Source organism: Corvus hawaiiensis, chromosome 30 (assembly GCF_020740725.1).
Source record: "Corvus hawaiiensis isolate bCorHaw1 chromosome 30, bCorHaw1.pri.cur, whole genome shotgun sequence".
In the NCBI taxonomy this organism is placed as follows: Eukaryota; Metazoa; Chordata; class Aves; order Passeriformes; family Corvidae; genus Corvus; species Corvus hawaiiensis.
Genome location: NC_063242.1, coordinates 21,615,509 through 21,641,182, shown reverse-complemented (window position 1 = coordinate 21,641,182; position 25,674 = coordinate 21,615,509). Strand labels below are relative to the sequence as shown.

The 25,674-nt window shown below is 36.6% G+C and overlaps 1 long non-coding RNA gene across 1 annotated transcript in view; it reads right to left on the bottom strand.

The window, feature by feature from the left end:
- LOC125318441 overlaps positions 1-23,376 on the bottom strand; it is a 54,129-nt gene extending 30,753 nt beyond the window's left edge. The window contains exons 1-4 of the long non-coding RNA XR_007200357.1: positions 23,308-23,376; positions 21,507-21,588; positions 2,478-2,584; positions 2,305-2,366 (exon numbers count right to left, since the gene is read on the bottom strand). This is a non-coding gene — a long non-coding RNA (uncharacterized LOC125318441). The remainder of the gene's footprint in view (positions 1-2,304; positions 2,367-2,477; positions 2,585-21,506; positions 21,589-23,307) is intronic.
- Positions 23,377-25,674: the final 2,298 nt, after the last annotated feature.

The following is a 25,674-nucleotide window of genomic DNA, read 5'->3' as shown; positions in this document are numbered from 1 at the left end:
GGGAGGTGTGGTTGTAACCTGCCTTCCATCAGAGGATATTTTTCCTCCAAATTTGTCCAAACCAGCATATCTGTATTCTATTAGCATATCAGGATAGATAAGCAGAAGATTGACATCATTTATGAAATTAAAATTTTTATGTAAGACATAGTTTGTACAGTTATTAATCAAAGAGAAACACATGTTCACCAAATAAAAAAAAAATCATTGTCTTGATGAAGTATGTTATTTCAGAGCACAATAACTATCCTGATATAGTAAAAATACTGTATATAAGAATGAGATCAGAAAATGCAGATTAATAGTCGTAGGAGCAATAATAGTAGCAGTACTGGTAGTGGCAGCAGCATGAGGAGTAGGAGTAGTTTTAAATCATAATTTGATTAGCCAACAGTTATACATTAAAAAAAAAAAAAAGAAAAAATTCTCTCTTGAATGCCACTGGGCAAACAGATGTCTGTCAGCTCTTAGACACTGAAGGTATCGGTACACCAGCTCCAGTCTCACTGTGCACATCTGCCAAGCTCTCCTCTTACTTCTTTGCTGTGCTTCACTGAGATATTGCTTACTTGGTCACTCTGCGTGCTAGTTTCACTGCTTGTCATATGGTCCAGTGGTGGGGTCTCAAAGGTTGAGAGAAGTATGTGCTGCAGGCGATTTCTCTGAGAATGTTGAGGTGAGAGAGAAATCAGCATACTCCTTTAGCTTTAGAAGGTTCCATGAAGCAACGTGCAGATCACCAGTTTAACAATTTCAAATGTAACTTTTTAAATTGTCAATGCTTATTTTGTGGTGTTAGTCCCACTTTTTTCTGTACAATGTTACAATGTGATTTTCTTTGCTTTTGCTTTTTACGTTGTGCCTCAGCCTCTATAAAATACATGGTAGAATCCGAACGTGTGTTTTCACAATGATCACAACCTATAAAACTGTGCATTTGCAAACACTTTTGGAGGCAGGTCTTGAGTGCTAATCCAGTCTCATCAGTGAATGTCTGTGAAATTTATTCATAGGTATTCACATATGTGACGTACTGTTATTCTTGTCAGTATTGTCTGTTTACTGCAGAAACTCTCTAGAAGAATGATGATATCTCTGATTCAGATCTCCTTGACTCTAATGGATTCCATCTGGAGGGCCTACATGCTTGTAAAACCTCGAGTACAATTGAGAGGACCCTTTGTGTGGTATTTTAATGTAGTCTTCTGAAATCTTTAAGCATTTCCAAGACAGGTCTCTATTCCATTCACTTTCAAATGAGTTATTCATTTCAGTGAGATTACTTCAAGCCTTGCAGCATCTTTTGCATGACAAAAACTAAGCTAGAAATCCAGACAGGATCCACATCACAAAACAGCATAATGTTTGGTCTAATGATTAAGCTAAGAGCCAGAAGGAGCTGATTATGCAAGCTCAGAGACAATCAGCTCTCACAATTGAGCATCCCACTTCCTCTGCTGATTTATAGCAATAATTTTGTGATTTTGCAGCCCTTGGTTTTGAGCATTGCCATTAAATTTCTCTGTAAAATTGGGCAAAGTTCCTGTGAGTTTACTGCAGATGAGGTTATTGTAAGTGTAGATCCTGAATAAAGTATTGACTTCATAATCTCTCTGTTCTCTTATCCACTGTATCTCTGTAATAGTGAGCTTCTTTTCTTAGGACACTAAATAACTTGACACATACTTAACCCTCCTCAGTTCCTCGAGTGTTTGATTACTCTGTGCATCACAGGAATGACAAAGTCCAAGACAAAAAAATCTAAAAGCAGGGAAACCATATAAAGACAGCATTGTAACAAGATAAAGATACTAAAAAATAATATTTACTCTCTGAAGTAAACCCTGAGCACTTTCCTGTGATACATGAATAAATTGAATAAATGGGTACAATCTAAAATACCTGACGATCCTTACTCGGACATGTATTTTTTTAACTCATGCATTTGACAATTACTTTTAAAGAGTTTTTTACTTAATTGTTGTTGTGATCCTCAAAAGGAACTTTTGATTAAGTATTTCCCACCTGATTGTATTTTTCTCTGATAGCTAGGAGCTTGTATTCTATCTGCAGCTCAAGTGAGTTCTTCAGATTTAGAAGTGTCAGAATTTAAATGAAATCATTCATTTCTGTTTCCTTCTCTCCAACATCACAAATAGGTATTCAGTGTCAATGTATGTGGATGAAAAGATATTCATAGGCAGGAGTGGACCTTGGCTGTGCTGGAAGAGTCTAGAGTCACAGAGGAAATCACATCAGTTCAGAACCCCTACTGTCTGCAAAGTACAGCCAGTCACTACATACCTCTGGAGTTCTGATCTTCCAAGCCAGGAATGTTCTTACTGTGACTTTGGTCCAACTCTTTTCTGCAAAGAGAAACAGGGGGAAGGTGTGTGTGTGGATTGATACATACAGGTAACCAGGGCCACCACCACGAAGCCACCACTGAAATGCAAAGCGTAGGTTTATTTCATTACCTTGCTAACAACGGGCGGCAGAGACAAGTGCCAACACAGGTTAGGATCAGCTCATCCCAGTGGACAGAGACACATGGGGGCATGGGCTCCGTTAGGCTTAGTCCATCCTAATAAAAAGAGAACATGGATTCCATGATCCCAACGTAGATTCCAATATGAGAACATAGGTTCCATTAGGATCAGCTCATCCCTGTGGACAGAGACACAGAGGAACACAGGCTCCATTAGGCTCAGTTCATCCTAGAGCACAGCCAGGTAGGAGGGGTCTCTGCCTGCCCCAATACAACAGAAGGTTTCACTCACACAGTTTCATGCCTCACAAGGCTGTGCTTTCATGCCCTCTCTTTCTCCCAGCAGGAGGCTCAAGCATGTCTGTGAGAGTGTGGTATCTCTACACCAGAATTCTACTTCTCAAAACAGACAGAGGATGAACAACACTAGGCATAATAAACACCAATGTTTTTAGCATTCCCAGCTGCAGGGTCGCTTTGAAACCATTCCCTCCTCTTTGTCAAATCTTCCAGTTTTAACCCTTTCCTCCCAACAGTGTGTGAGCAGAAGGCCTGGCACACATGCTGCTATTAAACAGATATGGATCTGGGTCTTGTCTACAGTGTATACCCAGATCATGTCCTCAGCCTCTTGGAGACTGACAAAGTCTAACAATGAAATCAGCAGTCCCTGAATACCTATGTTGCTTGTTCAGGACAGGCATAGACGGTCCCAAGCATGTACTAAGGTCTGGTTCTCTCATTGCAACCCCCTTCAAGGGAAGGGGTTTGTCAGAATACAAGTCTGAATGCAAGATTACTAACATTGGAGATTGCAGCCTAATATAGTAAAAATTGTCACAAAATGACCAATCACTCTTTAGCTGTGTTTTACCTGTCAAGTTTACTCTGTGAGATTATGATTATTAATTTAAAAATGTGTATTTATGTATGGTATGAAGTATGCACTTTGATCTTCAATTGATAATGCTGAAAAACAATGATTGCCAGTGGTACTGTCACCTCACTGACTCTAGGTTAGTGTTACCTCATGTCTGTAAGGTAACAATTATTCCGGCTACTATTAAACACCAGATCAGTTCCACTGGTGTCCTCCAGTAACTGCATCTCAGAAATCAATTTTATATAGTAGTAAAAAAACAATTTTTGAAACTATTGCTTCCATTTTTTGTCCTGAAATGAGAACCATATATTTCTAACATATGAACAAGTCATCAAAAGTGTTATCTGTAAATTATTTCTAAACTAATGAGAATTTAAGGAATTGTCCTTGATAGAAGTCTTTAGGACGACTACAGGAATAAATGTGGTCATTACTGCACTAAGGAACAGTGTAAGTGCAACAGTGTGGGGAAAGTGTTCAAGTGACATTTATGGATACACATAGACATGCACATAAATACACATACATAAATCTATATTTCTACTATGTACATACATATATATATGTAATATGTATACACAGCTACACACACACACACACAGTCTGGGTTTGCAAAAAACATCTGTTAGTGATTGTGGTTTGACTTGCTTCCATGAGGCATTAAGTTCCTTTATCATAACCATCTGTCATTTTTTCCATGTTTACTGAATTAATTACAGGATTTTAAACAGCTCATTTAAAACAAACTGCAAACAAAATTACTATCTGGTGAGAGCAGTTTATGAATGTTATGTGTATTCTTACTGTGAGGACAGTAGCCACTATTAAGATTCAGTCATTCAACTAGTCTCTGAAGTTTTAGGGATATAATATTAAGTTCTGTAATATAAAGAAGCTCATGCTGTTATGAGCAAACGCCAAATCCTCCAGAATTACTGAACTACACAAAAATCAGTGTAAAGAGAAAATAAATTTAATCCTTAAACTCCATTTCTTCATTCAGCAGTGGGAGATCAAACCTCTGAATAGTACTTTGAAGACAAATTAACTTTTGGCATAAGTAGGAGCAGTTCTTTGAGTCAATAGAAGTACAGCATTTACATTTGCTGATGTAGAGCCCTGGATTTGCTTTAAACCTCCTTTTTCATCACAGGTGCAGAAGGCTTGCTTTTAGAAATCTCTCCTATCTTAAACCTCTGTACATTTTAGGATGGATTTACATCTTTTTATTATTACCATCAATGCTATAATACTGTGGGGGAGAGAGGCATATTGGCACTTGTATCACATTTTCTCATTCCGGTTTCATACAGGACAAACTGGGAGCAAATGCAAAAACTGTGACCTCTTGTATGTATGGCCATTCTTGACTAAGCTGTGTAATAAATATTAGAAATGGTCAAACTGTGCTGTTAAAAAAAAGCCATACTCTTACACATTAATTATTTCTGAGAGAGTACACAGTGGAGATATTTGGGTAAGTGCTTGCCAAAAGTCAGGGTTGAACAGTCTAACTCATTATACAAACTCTGCTCTTTATTCCTTTGTTTTTATAGTCCGTACTAACTACGGAGACATTAGTAAGATTAGGCGTCCGCAGTTGTGCCAGTTATGCAACAGTACGTCCTTATTTTTGATATGAGGATGGTTTCAGTTGAAGAATATATCTAGTGGCTGTTACCCTTCCACATTTCAAGATATAACCTCTGACAGACTCTAAGCATGTGGTTGGGCTTCATGTTATGTCTTCATTTGCTCTCTCATAAAAGCTCTCCACCTTCCCACAAATTGCTAAACAATTACTTTGCTTATCATCTGCAATGTGCATTATAATTCCATCACTTTCAATCTGAATTCTTGATGAAGATTGTGAGTTCCTTTGATCTTCAAGATAAAAGCAAAACTCTCAGTAAGTGTGTTTTTATTGGCTCTTTTCCAGCTTTCCTTTCTTGTTCTCTATAACCAAACAACTGCATACCAACGTTTTAAAATACAGAGCTGTCACTATTTTAAATACTCATTCACATTTGCTCTTAATTATTGCACATTTAAACTGAAAATTCTCCATTTCTAAAGATGATATAGTCTTGTATATATTCTAATTAGGCAAACTAAATTCATTTTGACTACATATTAAAGTAAACCAAACAAAAAGAAAGCTAAAGTGGGAAATAAGTGAACAGAAAAAGCTACTTTATGAGTACATTAAGAACTTTTAATTTAGTAATAGAAAGTTAAGAAATGTCATAATTGAAGTTGCCTTTTCAACAAATGTTTTATGACAGTCTTTAATTGCATGTGTGAGAGACTGGAGAAAATGATTACTCGTTCAAAACAACCAAAGTGTGTGGGTGTGCAGGTGTGTGTGTGTGTGGGAAGGGGCAAGGCAAGTTCTGTAAAAACGGGATGGTGTTCTTCCCCACACCCTGTCCTCTTTGGAGCCTCTAGAGCAGCTCTCAGTCACTGGCAAACCCGAAGCAATTCCCCACAGCCAACCTCTGGAGCCTCAGTGTAGCCCCAGAGTGGCCAGATGATCAGAAGCCACATCCCCGGGGAAGTGATGGCCACAGGAGGCCAGAGCAGATGAAAACCATTGCACAAAGATTCACATGGTTTGTTCCTATTTTCCTTGGATTTTATGGCAACTGAGGCAATACTGGATCCAAGGCCAGTAGCTACATCTCTCTTTTTCTCTCTTTCTCTCCTTTTCTTCTCCTAATTTCTTCTTCTTGAAATCTGAGAAATTTAAGGTGGGATTGGGGTTAGAGTTTGCTAAGTCAGTCTTTGTGAAATGCTTGGTTTTGATTGAATATTTGCTTTAAATTTTGTTAAGGTCTTGATCTTTTAAAGTTTGCTATTACAGTTTTGTTCTCTAGCCACCTAAGAACTTTTTTCAAGTTCTCCTTTGCAACACCTCAGGTAAAAGAGGTACCTTAAGTCCCATTTAAATAAACTCACCAAGCAGGGCTTTACTGCGTGACCTTACAGTATTTTTTCTGCAACTGTGGGGAAAAAAATACCTTGAATATATCACTCTGATTCATCTGTAAAAAAGGCCCCTTTATTCAGTGATGCAATCATATTTTGGAAGAAAAAAAATAAATAGCATGACAAAGTAAGTAAAAATTGCATCATACACTTTACAACAAAAGTAAAACCCTAATTCAAACATTTCCTTTTTTCAGTGATTTCGTAACTTTGAGAGCTATAATTAACAACTTTATTCTGGTATGTACTCTCTTTATTTGGCTCCCCTTTTCAAGACTGATTTCAAATACTTTCATATAAAGTTCTGTATGGATTACAGGAATAGTATGAACTCTCAGAACTGATAGTATATAAGGGAGTCTGTGTAGGACGTGATCAGATTTAAACCCAGGTGCCAGAAATAAAGAAGAATTTCACTGGATTTTCTTGCACTGTTTTCTTGCAGTAATTATATCAGCACATAGAAGCCAAGTTTTGTCATTAGCTTAGTGAGTCTAGGTTTGAAGTTTTACCTACTGGTGTAACAAAAGTGGCTTAACTGCTGCCCCTGAACCTGCTGACTGTGCAGGCCCATAGACTTCATCGGTGCATTCAAGCTGGAACTGAGGGCTCTAGGAATTTTCCCAGGCTGTCCACTCATCCCAAGAAGCAGGTCTGTGAGGTTTACAACAGCTCATCTTCACATTTCAGCTCCTTTTAGTACATGACCCTGGTTTATCTACAAACAGCCCAGCTTTCAATGCCATCAAAAGCTCCCCAGTACGAGGTGTTTATGCCTAGAAGTTTCCATTTTCTACACTGCCTCTGCTGTCACAACAACTAGAAGTTTCTGCTCTCCAAAACTCTTCTGTGAGACTCTCTAAAGATGATATACATACCCTCAGCAGAAGCCATAATATTTGCAATCCCACTCCCAGTAGTTTGGCTTCTGAGCGGTGCTTTCATCTGGAGCCTATGATCTGACACCACACTTCAGCTCTTGTAACCACATGTGCTGAGATTCAATTTTGCCAGACAACCCTAGTCAAACATACTATACTGGCTAGCCAGCCTCACAGGCAAATGCTATGGATCATATGCCAGATACCACTGAGACCCATGGCAGACACCTTCCAGTCCCTGTTGGTACCTGTCCAAGCCCAGGCTCTCCCTGCTGGGAGATACTGAACAGCCCATATGTGTTAATTTTTAACAAGAAACAGCCCCCACCTGCAATGGGGATCTCCTCCACCAGAAATATGAGTAGAAAATGATCTGGAGAAAACAAAGAGGAAAATTCCTTTCAGACTGTACAGTCATTGCTGCCAAAGCCCCAGTCCTGGGCTAACAAAGCTAATGCTGGCAATCCTGTGCTTACAATGCTGCTAATACAAGGAGTCAGGCAGTGTCCTGAGGTGGCCTCCAGGACAGTCTCATACTGATAGGTCAGGGGACAGCTCATAAAGTGAGGAGATAGCACAATGATTTGTGAGCCTGTAGGACACTCCCTGTGTGCTGCAGCCAGAGTGTGCATGGGTACACTGGGGCACTGCTGCTGCAGCAAGGTCACAAAGGACATTGCAGGGTCTGCAGGTGAGTGGAAGTGTGGAGCCCAGATTTTCATGCCTGTATCATCCCCCCATACTCTTCCTCCTTCCTTCTCCAAACTTATCCTTCTCATCACATAGTGCTGGCACTGTTGTAGCTGGGTGAACACTGAGCACCATAAGATGCTCAGGCAGGTTCAGGAAGGCTGCAAATTCCACAGATTTTAGCACATAAAAGACAACCAAAAATATAGACCAAACATTTTCTGAAATTCAAAACTCTCCTGTCTGACTATTACAGTTTAAAGTGACTCTAGCTTGAAAGAGGTCACCTCCAAGGAAGTTGAAAAACCTGACTGACTCCGTCCCACTGTGTTGTGCAAGAATGTTCTTTCAAAGACAACCGTGGCACACACTGCCTTGTGCACGTGGTCACATACATATAGTCAACTATAAAAGTCAGGGGGAATGGATCCTTTCAACCAACAGGTTAAAAAGCTGTGCACATAATTAATATAATCTGCATTAACTGTATATTAATATGACCACCATGCGAGTGGCTTGTTACAGAAGAAATATTTGCATTTTTAACTGAGAGATATGCAGCGGAAGTTTTCACCTCAAACTTATTTTATTTTCCTTGTTCTATTTATTTATAATTCTGCTGAGAAATATACTGCATACTGACTTTACATTTTGCTCTCAGAGAAATGTATTGTGAGGCTGCACACTGACATTTGCACAATTTTATACTACATGGCACATACAGAATAGGCTAGGGAAATTAGTCTCAGATTTATAAACAAAACTTCTTACACAAGTGACTCATTTGAGTTGAATGTGGATGGCCCTTTATGGGAACACATATGTTTGTACTAAATAACCTGTAATACCAAGTAAGGTGGCACAATTCTCTCCACCATTAGGAAGATTAATTTTGCCTTGGAGTGCCTCTACTCAGCAGAAGCACCCTTCAGGTAAGTTGAAAAAGTTATCAGACATGTAGTGTAAATGAGCAGTGGAGATTCTGGAGATGAAGGAAAACCCTACCATGCCATTGAAAAAAATTCTCTGTTCCATAAGATGCTAAACATTCACACATTAAAAAATATAAAAAACCCCCAGAATATAACTGTAATAACTAAATGTTTCTTATAAATAGCCTAACAATTAAGACATGGAAAAAGAATTCTGAAGCTGAGTTAAAAAAACCCAAACAAACCACAAACCAAACTCCAGAAATGCTGAAATCTGACCTTTCAAATCATAAAGAATATGAAGTATTTAATGACAAGTACAGGACAAGATTAGGACAAGATTAATTCTGCTGAATGGCTAGCAATAGTCCACTGTAAATCTGCTCAGAAATCAGATTAAGTTTAGATTAAGTATAGGGTGGCTATCGATATGGACAAGCTAAAAGGTGATTTTGGTTTGATAAAACGTCTAAATGAATTGGCAAATTTGGCATCATCATTATTTTGGAGTGGTTTTAAAAACTGTAGTCTCAATATACATAGACAAATAATTATGCAAAGAAAAAAATGGTAATGAAAACCACAAGAATGGAGGGTAGAAAGAAAAGAAAGAATATTTTACTATTTGGTTTGACATTTATATATCTAAATTAAGTTATTGGATTTTAGTTCTTTCAACCAGTTCCTCAGAATTATAGCTCCTATGTCCAATCTTGTCTCTTTGTGACCTTTCACAATTTCAAAGAAGGATGAAGTATAGATACTCAGATGGACTAGGTATATATTTATACATACATATAAACCTCATCTTTACTACATAAACATATCGCACAGAACTGACTTATGCAGTTCAGTATGGTATTATCAGCACTCTGATTCAGTAAACTCTAAGGAAATCTATGTTAAGAAAATGTCTGAAGTGTCATTTATTTATTTATTTATTTATTTATTTATTTATTTATTATCTTTTACTCTCTAATGCATGCATAAATTCAGGTGTTATCTCCCTACATTGTTTAATTTGGGTCCTTGAGGTGCTGGGAAAGGAGAATGGAGGACCACTTAAAAAGGTAACAACCATGCTCCGGTATTAGGTTGTTCACACCAAAGTTTTCAGAAAACAGTCAATACTTTTAAGAGGTAAAACTAGATTCATTTGTTTTTTACTCTGTCATAGATTTTTGAAGTTTTAACTTATGCTTAAACTAGGTAGTAGGATAATAAAATACTCCACAATTCTGTCATATTCTATGGAGTAATTTTTTAGTTTTCTTTAGAAACACGATGCATTTATCTTACTGCCAAGGAAAAAAAAATCCCTTTCCTTTGCTGCTTGTTTTTCCAATTATCCCCATGGAATGGAAAGAAATTGGAGTGGGAGTGCAGGTAAAGATCATGGAACTTGATGTAATCATACAACCATTCACCACAAAAAATAAACATGTACTGTCCCAGAGCAGTTAAGTACTGACCCTATTGATTTTTAAAGATGGACTGCAACATGTACTGGTTTTTAGACAGATCGCAAAGCTGAATCTAAGCCATGACAATCTCCATAAACCATTTATCACTAGTTGAAGGGGATGATTATTAGTTCAAACACAGATACCGAATTACATATTGTTTTAAAATGTGGAGAGTATTAGAACAAAGGTCCTCTAAGCAATCAGAAAGAAAACATACCAGATGTTGAAGCTCAGCTGTCAAACCTTGGAGCAATAATAATGACAATGATAATAACAATGATAATGATGATAATAATAACGATAAACTTCATTTTGTGTCAGTGTAGTCTTTGAATAGTGGTATAATGAATTCCTTATGCTAATGCCTGTAAAATGTTGACTGCTAATCATCAGAGTGTCACTGACACCAATTTAGGACACAGACATACAGGACAAGGGCAACAGCTCCCAAGTTGCAAAGTGGGGCTGTCTATATAGTGTAAAATATAAACATAAGAGAATGACAGATTTTTTTTTTTATCTTGTTTAATCTTGCGTATTTGTATTAAAGGGGAACAATCTTTTTCAGGCATGGAGGACTTCATACTATACTAATGATAATTAATTAATTAACTTATTTATTTGAATCAAAGTCGGCCTTTTAGGAACTACACAAAGAACTTTTCACAGAATTGAATCTGTGTGCCGGTTTGGCCAAACTTAGAAATTTATCCTCTGAGAGAAGCAGAGCACAAACCACCCCTCCCCCACCAGGTTCAGGAAAAATTGAATTTTCCTTGAAGGAAAGTTAAAGAGATAAAAACTATTTATTTAACAAACACATAGGAAAAGAATAATAATGCTAAATAATAGCATCTCTCGTTGTGGAGAGAAAAACCTGGGAAAATTTCAGAGTCCTTCTGTAGTCTCTCTGTCCCCCTCCTTGGAGCTGGGACAGGGTGGTGGGCCCCCCTCCAGGGCCAAGGCCTCAGTGGAAATTCCTCCCGATGTATTTTGATGTTGAAACAGTCCAGCAGAGAAAAAGGGAAAAAAAACCCGAAGTCCCAGGAAAACAAAAGTTCAACTCTCCAGAGAAAAAGGAGCTGAAAAACTGGCTGAAAGCTGGCTGGAAAGCAAGCAGGCTGCTTCCCCACACTCGCTCTGCAGAAGCAGACAGGTTTTTATCTCCGTGTTCTTGGAACATGAAAACAAACTGCTTTGAAAAAGTACACTTTTCTCTCTCCCCTCTCAGGCTCAGTTTAAAGGCATAGAAAGGCATGTGTACTAATTTTTGGGCATAGTGCAGTGATAGGGAATACAACATCAAGTCACCCCAAGACAATCTGCAGGTACCATAGCCATTCGTATAAGTAGCTGCCTGAATCTTTAGTGAGTGAATACTATAAAATACATCTCTTATTTCTCAAGCAGACTTTGTCTTTCATTTTCTAAGATAGTTGCTCCCATTTTTGCAAAAAACACGACAAGATCTGTCGAAAGGAATATGAACCTTTCTACAAACAAGCTTCATCTTTTACATTTCTTTAGAGATTGCAGTTACAAGCAAATCTTCAGAGCCTTGGAGCATTGCATTAAAGACCTTTGAGCAACTTTGTACACCTGCACTGTGAACTGGGGTGTTGAACATACATATTTTCCAAAAGAGTAGCAGGATCAGCACAGTGCTATGTCTCAGCTAAACAGATCTGCCTTTTAGCAGGGCCTATTACCTCTGAGCAATCACAGTCATCTCTGCATTTATACGTCTTCCAGCTCTGGAGTTTAAATCTCTTTTGCTAGCTTGGGGACCTCTGCACTGCAACCTGCTGTGCTGAGTAAATGCACCAGTCCCTGTGGTATGGCTACAGAGCCAGCAGAGCTCAAAAGGCAGAAACACCTCAATCCTCCCAAGCTTATTTCCCCTGCCAACAAAGTTCAATTTAAAAAGCTCCATTATTAGAAAACTCCAAAGACTCAGGTTAACAATTTACTGGTCCTCAAGTAATCTGCAAAACAGACAGTATTTTGAGTGCATATTAGAAGTTCTACCAATATTAAGGCATATTAAAATCTAGACTTAAGATAGTAATCAGCTAGACTATTAAAATTCTCTCCCTGCTAGACCTCATTTCTCTGTACACTGCGATAATATTTGATAAAATTGTGGTGGTATCTACCGTAAAGGGCTCTACAATGTTTGTGTCAAGACAAAATTCTACCTTTAATAATCATCCTGGATATAAATGTTAGTTCTAAAGCTCTGCTTAGCATCAGAGAAGACCTTGGGTTCTCCCACAATTTTTCTTCTACATCCACAATATATGGATCTAATATAAAATGCATTAGAAAAGTTGTACTCTTGACTCTATATGGCTGGATTTTACAAATAAGTTAAAACTTTTGTACCCTTAGCTCTTCTGGTTCAGCTTTTGGAAGATAGCATGATGTACTTAGTGTTATCATGACTTAGTGTGAAAAACTTACTCTTCAGTTTTAGACGTAGCTATTGAAATATCAATTAATGCACAGTTTTTATGTCTGTAAGTTTCTGGGTCCTTATAGCTGATTTATTCAGACTGCACTCTGCATATCTACAGGGAAAGTATTTTTCAGCAAAGACATGCACCCTGATTCTTTAAAAAATGGCAGTGCAAAGGATTTGTGTTAACAAACAAGGAATTTAGATACACCACTTCCAGATGTGCAAGTATTTTCAAACACAACTTCTGCACCTTCGCTCCTTGTTGGAAAGTTATCTCAGAAATTTGCACTAGTAAGTATGAAAGAAATGTAGCACCTTTCATTCAGTGTTTTTTTTTTCCCCTGTATCCATGGAGTAGAACTAGACAGATACTGAAATATTCACGTTCTCTTTCTGCCTGAGTAGTTTTACAAATACGTAACCCAGACACAAGAATGGTATACTATTTTTCTTCCAGAGAGTGCTGCCTGTAAAAGATATCATTTACAGGAATAATGTAGAGAGAATGGGAAATGTGTTCTGCTTCAACTACCAGCTCTAATTCAGCTTTCTAGAATTCTTCACTGTACTGCTTACAGTAGGCATTACTGTGACAAGCAGGTATTCAGTTTTGCTCAAAAACAGCATAATGAAATCAAATTGTTGATAGGCAATATGGACAATGAGCAGTAAAGGCTACAAGCTAGATATTTCTCAGCAAAAGAGGAATCCACAGGACTGCATTTACACTTCTTCCAAAATTAGAAAGGAACAAATAAATGGATTTCCTAAAAGTTTATTCCAGAAACATAAACCTAGTGTTCAAAGTTTCTATTCAGCTGTTTTGTCAGAGGATATAATAGAAAGACCAGCCATTTAAATTATCATCTTTACTTTCAACAGAATATATTTTAAAAAGAAGTAAGTGTTGAAAGTACTTTCAGTGCTTGAAAATAGAAAAGATGCTGAAGCTATGACAATATTTTTACTTCTCTAACTCTGTCTTGCTTAAAGCTCTTCTCATCTTCATTTACTGTCATGGCCCTTTGGGCCTTTGTGAAACTACTGATTTAAGTGACAGGCATAGAAGCCTAAACCAGCAGATCCAGAGGAAAGATCAGGGCACAAGGTGGTTCATAAATAAATATAAGAGAAGAAGGTACCTCTTGGGCATGTGAGATTGTCAGCTAACAGTTTGTCACTTGGAAGAAAAAGGTAAGTGTTAAGCTTTCAGTAAATAAAGCTAATTAAATGGCTCCTTGCAAAATGTCTGTGCATAGCATAACTATGAAAACCAGCCTTCATCAGAAGGAGGTAATTATATATCCCAGATATGCTGCAGTTGAATGTGAGTACTGGACATTGTGGCTATGATCCTTCATCAGCAACTGTGATGTAAGCTTCACCAGCCCACCCTCATTCCCCAGGCTTTTCCTGCTCCAGGAGCCCCTGCTCAGTGCTGGCACAAGTGTTTATACAGCCACAGAATGGATTGGATTGATGAACTAATTTATCCTAAATTATCTCTGAAAAAAATGTTTGAGCTCTTTTACAGCTGGATCAATTCCCCAGTTCACCATATAAACAGCTGGGTGCAACTGTGGGTAGCAGCAAACACAGAAGGCAGATTGATGTTGGGAAAAATTGCCTGGCAATAGGGTGGATATACGCTGATGCAGCCTTGTCACCAAATGTGAATCTCAACCTAGAAAAGAGAAATGCAGCCTAGGAAATACAAAATAGATGAAGGCAATGCTGCGATAGAAAATCTGATACATTGTGCATTTTATAAATCTTGACTAACTTCTAGGGTTGCAACCTTTTCTGTAAAATTTAAAGCAATTTAGGATTAAGTTGGATTTGGTCATCAACCATGACTACTACTGTGTTGTTTATCAGGAAATAATGGCTACTCAACATCATTCAGTAAATGAAAATTTAAACATATAAAAGAAAATGTCATTTAAATTAAGGAACATAAATATTTATCTTACTACTTTTATTTGATGAATAATGCTACATACAGTCAGTACATTTGAAAAGGGGAAAAAAAAGACAAAAAATCTTCAGTGAGGGAGTTTATGGTACTTAAGTAGTAATGTGATAATTACCCATGCATAACCACTCAATTATAAATATGGAAATGCTTAATTAATTAATAGATTAAATTAATAATGACACAGAAAGATATCAAAGGCTGCATTGCCGCATTTAGCTAGAACTTTGTGGTTTGTGTACAGCCACTGTGATCCTGGAAAAAGTTTAAGGTCAAATTATAACTAATAATACTAGAACTTCTTATCAGAATCCTCTGATTTAGAAGTACAGTACTGAGGGATTTCTCCTCACACACACACTCTTGAGATGCTTTATATTGGTTTTGAAGGGAGATGAGACCTTGACTTTTTCAGATTAATTAAGCCCATATGAAAAATTTTTTGTCTTTTTCCATGCTCCTAACTGTGGGAATACTGTATTCCTCGAGGTCCTCAAGAAGAGAGAAGTTTGAGTAAAAATACTGTGTATCATCTATACCTCATGATGTTTCTGCAGGAAAATCAGGCATATACTAGGTATATGTTATATAAATATTATTTAAATTTTTCTTACAATTAAAGTGAAACTTAATTCTGCTCTCAAAAATTCTACAAATACACATTTATATCTTGAAACCAATCACTGTGGGTCTACATTACCCTCATTTGTATCTCTGCTACTGTTCCAACTTTTGTTGGAATGAATATTTGTGGAAACTAGGAATTTTAAACAAACATTAGGGAAACTGATAAAATTTAACCTCGTATCTGTACTGACCATGTGATTCCAGGCACAGTATTGATCCATATCATACATCGTGTCTAAACTAAGAGTTTCACTATCAAGAACTAACAAAGAAACGCCAAAACAGAAGCCGCAGTAAAAGATGCCACTGCAGACTTTTCTGGTGAAAAGCACTAGATGAGGGTTGTATGTTGTGTTTGGTTTGGGCAGTGGTGTTCCAGCAGAAGTTATGCAAGGTTTCCTGAAGCTCAGTCAAGGCAAGACTGAGGCCAGAAAACTGAGTGTGGAGAAACAGGCCGGGAGAAAGCAATATTGCTCGCATTGATTGGACAGTTAACTACCATGCTGTAGTTACCACCAGGATCTACTGGCACTTACAACAGAGGCATGATTTTACACTTCCAGCTGGCATTTGAATTGCTATACAAGTGCTCCAGCCAGCTTTTTATCTTCTGCAGTTTGTTTGTGATAGAGATCCATTGTTGCACACGGGGGTTCTTGACGCGCTGGGTGTGGCGGGGGAGTGGAAAGAGCATCGCGTCTGTCCCGATCGAGCCCCGCCGGAGCAGCTCGGACACACTCTGAGACACTCTGACATACCGTAGTCGGTGGATACTCGCAGCCACTCACACACACACAGCCGGACAGCTCCTGCAGCGTTGCCGGGGATAAAGAGACGGGAGGGGTCCTTTGTATGGAGTTCCGAGGGGTTTATTGAGGTCCCTGGCCGAAGGGATCCAGGAATAAAGAACGCAGAACACTGAGTGGTCCGGGGTTTTATCTGGATCAGCACTGGGGGAGGGCAGAACATTCATTTGGGGGCCAGGGGGTGGAGAGGGCGTGGGGTGACAGGACAGTGACCAGTGGGGGAGGCCAGGGGTGGAACAAGGGACCCGGGAACCAGTGGGGTATCAAGGAAAGGAGAACCATCTAGAACATGAACTTAAAAAGGGTAAAAGTGGGTGATCTTAGACCTCTGAGCCTGTCCACCAGCAGACCTCCGCTGTTTTGGGGCTCTGTGGCTTCTTGGTCATTCCTGCAGTGGATTCAACCACTGCAACAGGTTCTTTTTTCATGCATTTTACAAATTATACCATGTGTTTAACACGGTCTGTCATACAGTTTGCATATTACATTATTACGCATAACACAAATCAATAGCAGAATATCAGAATATTTGAAATATGCCAATGTCTTTCACTAAAACTCACACAGAACTGTACCATATTTTAGTACTATTCAAAAGGTGAAGATGTCAAAATGAGAAACAGATATTCAGAGTCTGACGGTGCCTACTTATATTTTCGTGGAATTTATAGATTTGCCTATGAGGTATAGAAAGTTGAAATGACCTGAAATTAGTTTATGAGACATATCGCTTCATTCTTCATATTCTGTATTACCCATTGGGCCAGCAGAAACGCTTTAAATAATATTCTTTCTTAATAGAGGAATCTCAGTAGCTAGAGCTTTATGATGCACACTGTGGAATTTTGAAACTGCTATCCATTTTTAGCCACAAATAGTCTGGTGCTGATTCTTCAGGAAAAAATATGTAAAAAAGACAAAGTTTCTGTTTATGAAAGGAGTGTCTGCTTATAAATTATGAATTAAGGAAAATGAAGTTCATATGGAGCAGGTTGTATTTGTATTCCTGAGATTTATATTAATTGCACTTACTCTATACTGTCTAGTTATTCTTCACTATTACTGTAATAAACAACTCAAAGACATAAATATTTAAACTTAATTAAAGAAAGGCTTGAGATTTGATGTATTTTTTAAGCTGTCAAAAAATTCAGAAGCCTAAAGCTTGGGTTTGAGACTTCTTTTCCATGATCTACAGCAAGATTTATGCCAGTAATTCAGTAATTAATATGTCAAAATAAGTCACATAATTTCATTTCTTATCATAACAATATATGATTTCTGAAAAAGTGACACTGCTTGTTAAAGTCAGAAATTGTTTGTAGTAGCAGCAGTCGCAGCAACCATTGTTATGACAGCAGCATTTCAACTAGCTAATTTTATATCACTTAAAGGCTTGCTAACACTGAAACTTCTCAATTAGTTTCATGCTAATAGTCTGCTACTCTCACTTCAAACCCTGCTGGGCCAACTAAGCCAGGGCCAGGATATGCACAGTTGTGAATCTGCCAGGAGTCCTCTTTCCAAAGAAGAGTAAATGTGTTTGGGTAAATGTACACCTGTACAGCTGGAAACGAGTAACAATCATGATATCATTGTGGCTTTTTTTGCCTACATGCAACTTCAGCATCAGTTTCCAGGCATTAATACTTTAGTACTTGCTAAATAGGATTGAAACGTTCAACAGCCTTAATAGTAAATACCTGCAGGTCCAATCTATATTTTAATTATTTACAAAAAGAAAAAGTCACAAAAACATGCACATTCCCCTGCCTTGCTGTAAGTGGATGCCAGTTATTTAAAAAAACTTCAAGTCTCTACCTTCAAATAATTTCTCTAATTAAGTTCTACCAAGAGGAAAGCTTTTCAGTAAAAATCACACTTCTTTTGCAGTATTTTCTTGTATACATAGCTTGTATTACTTGAAATTAACTGAATCCATGTTCAAAATCTATGTTCAGAACAGCATTCAGAAAAATTAGAATATTACATGCGAAGATGTAAATTATGCATGCAGTGAAAAAAAGCAACCAGACTGTGGATATTGACTTGAAATTTTCTATTGCTTAATGTACAAGCTAGAAATTATAGGAAAAATGAAAGCTAAAATCTGGTATTTACAGAAGTCAGCTATATGAAAAAAAATAATGCAAAACTAAATGAAATTGTGATTTTTAAAATTTATTTTCAAATATTTTTTTAATTTTAATTCTTGCAAAATGTACAAATTATTGGACTACAAACGTATATGCAAAATAGACCTTCATTTATTCATATTCATGAGAGAGAACCAAAGAAATGAAAGTTAATACTTGTTCTTGTATTGTGTTTCCTTAATGTCATCTCAAAGCTGGAAAGAAATCATCATTTTCTTTATCAGGAAGGATAAGAGTATCGAACAAATACATTTTTTTTGGTTCTTCTCTTATCTGAATTGTACTGGATACTCTTAATGGCATAATCGGATATGACTTATGTGAGATGCTTGCCATTCTGCAGTTAAGTGTGCCATTATAACTCCAAAATTAGCTCAAGTAATCATATAAATCATACAGAATATAACATTGTGATATGCATGTTATGCTATATGGTGATTAGCTTGGAAGCAGGGCCAATGACCATTTGCATGGTAATGAAACATTCTTTCATAAAGGTGTCAAAAACAATCTAAGAGGCTAATGAAATTTTATGCAAACCACCTGCTGGTCACCTTCACTTCAATTAAATGCCTTTTGGGGAAATGGAAGAATCTTTCTTATTAAACATAAATTAGAATGTAGATAAACACAGGGTAAGCAATAAGTAATGTACAGAATGCAATGTGAAGGAATAAGACCGTGTGTGCTGTACAGAAGATTAGCCCTGATTGCTCCATAACAAGGACCACATTTTGTTATTTTTGAATATTCAAGGAACAGTAGAGGCAATCCTGTCTGACTTCTGCCAGTAGTATTGCTATGAAAATGCCTAAGTTCAGAGCAATAATTCCTTCATCCTTCTGGATTCCACACTTGAAACAGGATTTTTGGTTTCTCTAAATGAGTCAGTTCCAGATCACAGAAAACTGTAAAGGAAAGAAAAAGAAAGAACAACAGAAAAAAACATACGAGCAAACAACAACAAAAATATTGAGAATTCAGCTTTTACCATATAAAGAGGAGAGTCTGTCTGCCTGGCTAGAGCATTCTCAAGGACACAGACACTCGGGACTACAGCAATTCATCAAACCCCATAGGCAAAGAAAAAATATTGTGTACTTACTATGGTGTTTTAGCCATATTTATATTTTAGGTAGGCAGCAACATTAATAATTCCCCACTGTCATATGTATCATCGTGAGTCAATTTTCATGCAATATAAATTTTATACAGGTATCTAAAAGTACTTCATATGTTAACAGTGCAAAACTTTGGGCAACATCACACAGTAAGAGTTCTTAAGAACTTGTGGGTTAATAGATAAAGCACTTGGTAAGAAAGGAGTAAATAAATGATCACTTTTCAGACGCATCTCACAGGGATTTTTGCCTGGATTTTGCTGTTCACCGTATTGAAAAATAATGTGTAGAAGGGGGTAATTACTGAGATGACGAAGTTTCCTGGGGATTCAAAATACTGAGGACAATAATAATTGTCCTAATATTAATAAAATTAATTAATTAATAATTAACAAAATCAGCTGTCTCTAAAGAGCTCAAGAGACTATCATGGTATCAAGAGATTAAGTGATAAAGTGGTAGATGATATTCAGGAAGAATAACTTCAAAGTTACACACATGATGAAAAATAGTCCTAAACATATGCACTGGGTGATATGTTCTAAGCTACCTAATTTAAATAGGAAAGAGATGTGAGAATCATTGTGAAAAGCATTAACCCCAAAACTAGACAAAAATAAAGGAATTACTCAAAAAGAATAGAGAATTAAGCACTATGCACCATTACACGACTGGATAAATCTATGTTGTATCTTGACTGCTGAGAAGTAAGAACTTGTTTTTTACAAGTTCTTTTACAGAGGAAAGAGTTGCATTTTTCATGAGTAAAGAAAAATAGACCTCAGCTTTTAAAAGAAACAGTGAAGGGAAAACAACTACACACGAGGTGTGCAGAAACTGAGTGATTATGTAATATTTGTGATAATGAAAGCACTAAAATTAAAGTAAAGAAATCATTATGTAGAACTTTAAAACAAAAACAAATGCTTGTTCCACACTGCAGTCAGACTGTGGAAGAGACTTGTAGCTAAAGGGAGTAGTTAATGTCAAATTATAAATAGATCCAAAAAACAATTAAACATAGTAATGAAGTAGAAACTGTTTAAAGTTTTAAACAAAAAGATAATATCCATATCTTGAGAAGCTTCTAAGACACAGTGTTGAAACATGGGTAAGCATTAATGTATGTTTTATATTTCTTGCTTGAGGAATGCTATCAGCTACTGTCATAAAGTAGATAATCATCTTTCCTGACCTAGAATTACTTACTTAGGATCCTTTAAACTAACAAGTAATATACCCTTGAGAAGGGAATTTATGTATTCTCACAGGGAAGCAACTGTGAAAGAAAGAGAAACAAAAGGCCCCATTGTTACAGGATCATGGAAAAACGTTTTTCTTCTTTTTGTCATTTACCTTAATGTGTTGGCCATTTCAAAGTTGTATCCTGTAATAGTCTTTTTGAGTACTTTTGAAGGTTAACATCTATTACTACTATGTTATTGTCTATATTTAGGAAAAAAACCCAGATATTTTAAGTCTTAAGTAGTGAAGTACTATAACATTTAGAGCAGCATTTGAATAAGACCACCTTTCATGTTCTGGCTACACACTTATGAGTGCAAAATAGATAAGTTATTCAGTTGGTTTACTTGTGTGCTTAAATGCCTATCCTTACTTATAAATAGTTTTACTTTTAGTCAACACATGTATCTGAGACTTGTGTATGTGATTTGACAATCTGGAACATTTTCATATTTGTTCTTTACATCTTTTTAAGTAGTTTGAAAATTGCTTGCTATGAATTTGGGAGAGTTTACAGTAAACTTTTCAAGTAATTTTATTTTCTGTCTTGTTTGAATACATGAAAAGATACAAAACATCCCATAGATTTTGATAGAGATTTTAATAAAAGTGTACTTTTACCTAAGAATTCTAGTATATAATATCAGACATGAAAAAAGATTAAAATAAATAACAATTTATAAATATAATATATAAGGACAAAATCAATCTTCTGGTGTTTCTAAGACATAATTAGAAGTAACATAGAATAAGAAAGTGTCAGCTTGTAAAACACAATGACTTTTACCTGGAAGCTTATTCAGTGCTCCTTGAAGGGGAAGAGGAAGGAGAAGGACTTCACTTCTTATCGGTGTTTTAAAGGTTGGGATCTACATGAAAAAAATGTTTGATTTTGCCGGCTGTAAGTAGAAGTTTATATCTACAAGATTTGGCAAATTAACATAACTTGACATTTTGCCCAGAGTTCAAGGTAAAGCTATCCTAGACTGAAAAACTGTGTTATAGTTTATGATAGAGAAAAATAAGACAAATTTTCTTTCTACCTCTCTTATGGCTAACTTCAGAAGCATATAAAGACAAGAGTGAAATCCCCTTTTTCCTGTTTCTTAAAGAAGTAGTTTCAAAATAATGTAGAGATTATAATAAAACTAAATGGCATATTTAATGAGATAAACTTTATCCAATTGGTTCAAAACTAATTTCCACAGTTTATTTATTTATTTATTTATTTAAGTTACCTCCAAGTAAGCATTTAATATGGTCAAACACTATGTCCAGACAGCAGTTTTTGGATCATTCCCTGAATTCAGATCTTATCCTGGGACTGAAATATTGATAGTAAATAAAAAGGATTTTCTCCACAAATTTCCTTATCCTGTGTACGTCTGCCCAAAAGCTGCTCATTCATGTTGCTGGAGCATCGTTCATGGTTAAATGATGCACACACAGACCAGCTAAGGCACCAGAGCCTAGTTTCCTTTTTAAACAAATATTGTCTCACAGGCTTGTAAAAGTTGCACATCTTTGTGACCTTGCATCCAAATCATTGCAAATTACAGTCCATTGATGCAAAGAGCACCAGTTTAATTCACTCTATTTGTCCACTATGGAAATGTCACCATGATTATATTGTGATAGTAGGAATATTTGCGGAATATCTATCTAAGCTATATCCTACAACAGAATGGAAACTTTTCTCTCAAGTGTGAGTAATATTGACCAGAAATTACAGAAATCTATGTTCTCTTGGTAGCATGCTTGTTCTGTAGAAAAAATGATGCTGTTCCTGTCTACATTTATCCAGGCATTACAAATGCTGCTTAAAGAAAAGCAGAAAGCACACAATAATTCACTGGACTTTCTGTTAAAAAAAATCCACCGCATTTATATTCGCCTGAAGCACAGCAGCACATCTCTCCATTTCAGCTGCAAAAATATGTAAATTCCAGGCAATAGAAAGTGATTAGGAGATGTTGGGATTGCCAACATTATGAACCTACTGAAAATTACATTAACATAGAAAGATAGGTGGTGAGGAATATTAATGGATTTACAAAAGAACAATGCTCCCAGTAGTTATTCCTTAGTTCAACAGCTCTGAAAAGAGTGAGAGAAAACATAGGCACAATCCATTAAAAACTGATCACAAATATAAAAGAACATTTATCTATAAGCTTTTATATTGCACAAAAGTGTATTGAAAACAGGCCTAATTACCACTGTAAAACTTTTTTCCCTAGAGGTTACTTTCATTAATAGAAAAAGAAACAGAGATGTGTGTTTATTGAACACAAGCATGCTCCAGAAATCCTGCACTTATGAAAAAAGCAACAAAATCAAATTATGCTGTCCTTCAGTGAGTGCAGAAACTTGAGCAATCTTTAACATCTGTTTGCCACTTGTCTTTTCCAAGACAAGTTTCAGAGCTTGTTGGGTTTGTTCTGAAAACTCCTCTGAAAACAACATGAAAGACTCAGCCTTGAATTTATCAACTGAATTCTCTTATCTTTTTTTTTTTTTTTACATCGCTGTAACTCTTGTGAGTGAGGGTTGGGTAGGAATTGAAAAAACTTGCAGATCAAACCTACCCTGCACAATTTCCATCTTTGTTCCCTTTCTTCTTCGTATTTGTTGCCCATATGTTGTCACATAGGTGAGATGGGAGATTCCCTTCTCCTATATGTGAGGATGGAGAACAAAGAAAGAATCCTCTAAAGATTTTACTTTCTGAGTACAAAAAAAAAATGCTGGGAAATATATTATCAAAACAGTTTTCTATCCAAAGTAGAGATAAGAAGCTAAGTAATTTTCAGTGGCTATTTAGATGCTTACTTCCCACTGACATTTCAATATTGGTATAATTTTAAATTTGAAATTAGAAGGGAACTCAGATTAACTAAGGTCCAGAGCAGTCCCTTCTCTCAATATTTTAGTCACAAGAAGTTTCATTAATTAGAATGATGAGTGCAGACAATATCTTTGATCGTGGAAATAATTAAGGAAGCAAATAGAAACCTTTCAGCTTCCTCATAAAAACAAGGTTTTGAAAAATTAGGCTTAGGTACCTAAAATTATTTTAGAATAAAGAGATAATAGAAATATATGGAAAAACATTTAAAACTGTCTCTAAAGCATTTTTTCTCCCCACTGGATTCACCTCATAAATAGTATCTCCATATCTTAGATCTTTAAGGAATGGCAATAAGTCTCGGGCTTAGTTGAGTCAGGTTTGCATCCTGTGGTTCTACCTATGTAATGTTCTTCCTCTCGGTACCAAGCACTAACCAATACTTTAAGCCTAAAACATTGCTGCTGATGATATCACCATTAATCAGGAATGATTCACTAATCCTGGCTCCTCCACCCACACAACACTGTTGATCAAACCGAGAAGGCTAGACATGCAGCAGATGAAAAGAGGTATTGTTCCCATTGCATTAGACAGACACATTGCAGTAGCAATAGGCAGTATCACTGACACCTTCACAAGGTAACATTCTATGTTCTCACAAAAGCCTGGGAGTTTAATGTTGCTGGTAGTCATTGTTTCCAAGGAAAATAATTGACATCCAGTTACTACAAGCTGGTGTGACCCCAGCTTGTGAAACCACATGCTGCTTATTGTCTGGGAGGATGATGCATGTCACTACTAAGCACTCAATTTCTGGTTCACAAAGAAAGGATCTTAGAGTGTATTCACATACTAGAAAATTACATGTTAAAAACTTGGCTGGCAGCACTGCCCTTTTTGGTCATTAATTAATTGCAGTGGCTTTCTTTAATGAAGGCCTCCCACCTGCTTTTTGTTTGTTTCTTTCCTTTTTGTTTTTTTTCAGCAGAGCAAGAAAATCAGCTTTTTTCTTTCACTTTCAAGAAACAAAACCTAATCTGCAAGTTAACGTTATACCAGGCCTCTATATTTGTACTTGTACAGGGAATGAGAAGGGAACACCTTTTATCTGTCAGACAGTTTAAACAGTTCATGCAGTTTAATACCTGATTATGCCACGTTGAAGATCTTGTGTATTAGTAGTAACACACTGGTGGGCTGCTACCTTTGTATGGAATCAGTGGGGCTGTGTAGAAGGATCATTTCTTGATGTGCAGACAAAAACCAGATGCTGTGTATTACTGCTGTTCAAAGGGCAGCATTTTATTAGATGAAACAGACCCAATCCTGCAATTACTATGACAAAAAAAAGAAAAAAAAAAAAATATATATGTAGGAAACATGCCTGTACTGATAGAGGTCCTCAGAGGAGCAGGTAACTATTCCATCTCACCACTTGCAGTTTCGTCCAGTTCATGTAAGTGGAAAAAGTATAACCATGCTATGGTGTACTCAAATCATCCTAGATGGTCGAAGAGATATTAGGATACATTCAAAATGCTCTTAAACTTGGAGGTCAATGCAGATGATCTGATTTGCACTGATGGTCAAATCCTGAAAATTTAGGGGTTCAGTGTATGTGGAAAAATGCTGGTTTGTGCTCATGTTTTTAAAAATTGCATGTATGTAAAGGATAACTTCAATTTGACAGGCAGATTTTATTCTGTAATTTTCTAACTTTATTTTACAACTGTAGTGTCCATTTTCTATCCATATACTTTTGGTTAATTCTCACCATAGCAAGAAATATTTTAAACACATATACAATGGCATATGAGAAACTTCAGTATTGAATATCCTGCTCTGAACCACAGTAGACACTATTGGGAGAAAGAAGTAAAGGTTCATTAATATGTTCTAAGCTATTTGTAACAATATTTTAAAGATGAGGAAAAAATACCCACACTACAAAATGGTCATCTGCCATGAGATCCAAATTGGCCTGTTCATGAAAAATAATTAAGGCATTCTCATGTTCTTTGTTTCTGTGAATACATCAGAAAAAAAAAAAAAAGAGAGATATAATGTATAACAACTTACAAGGGATTCTGTTATGCTTGCCACA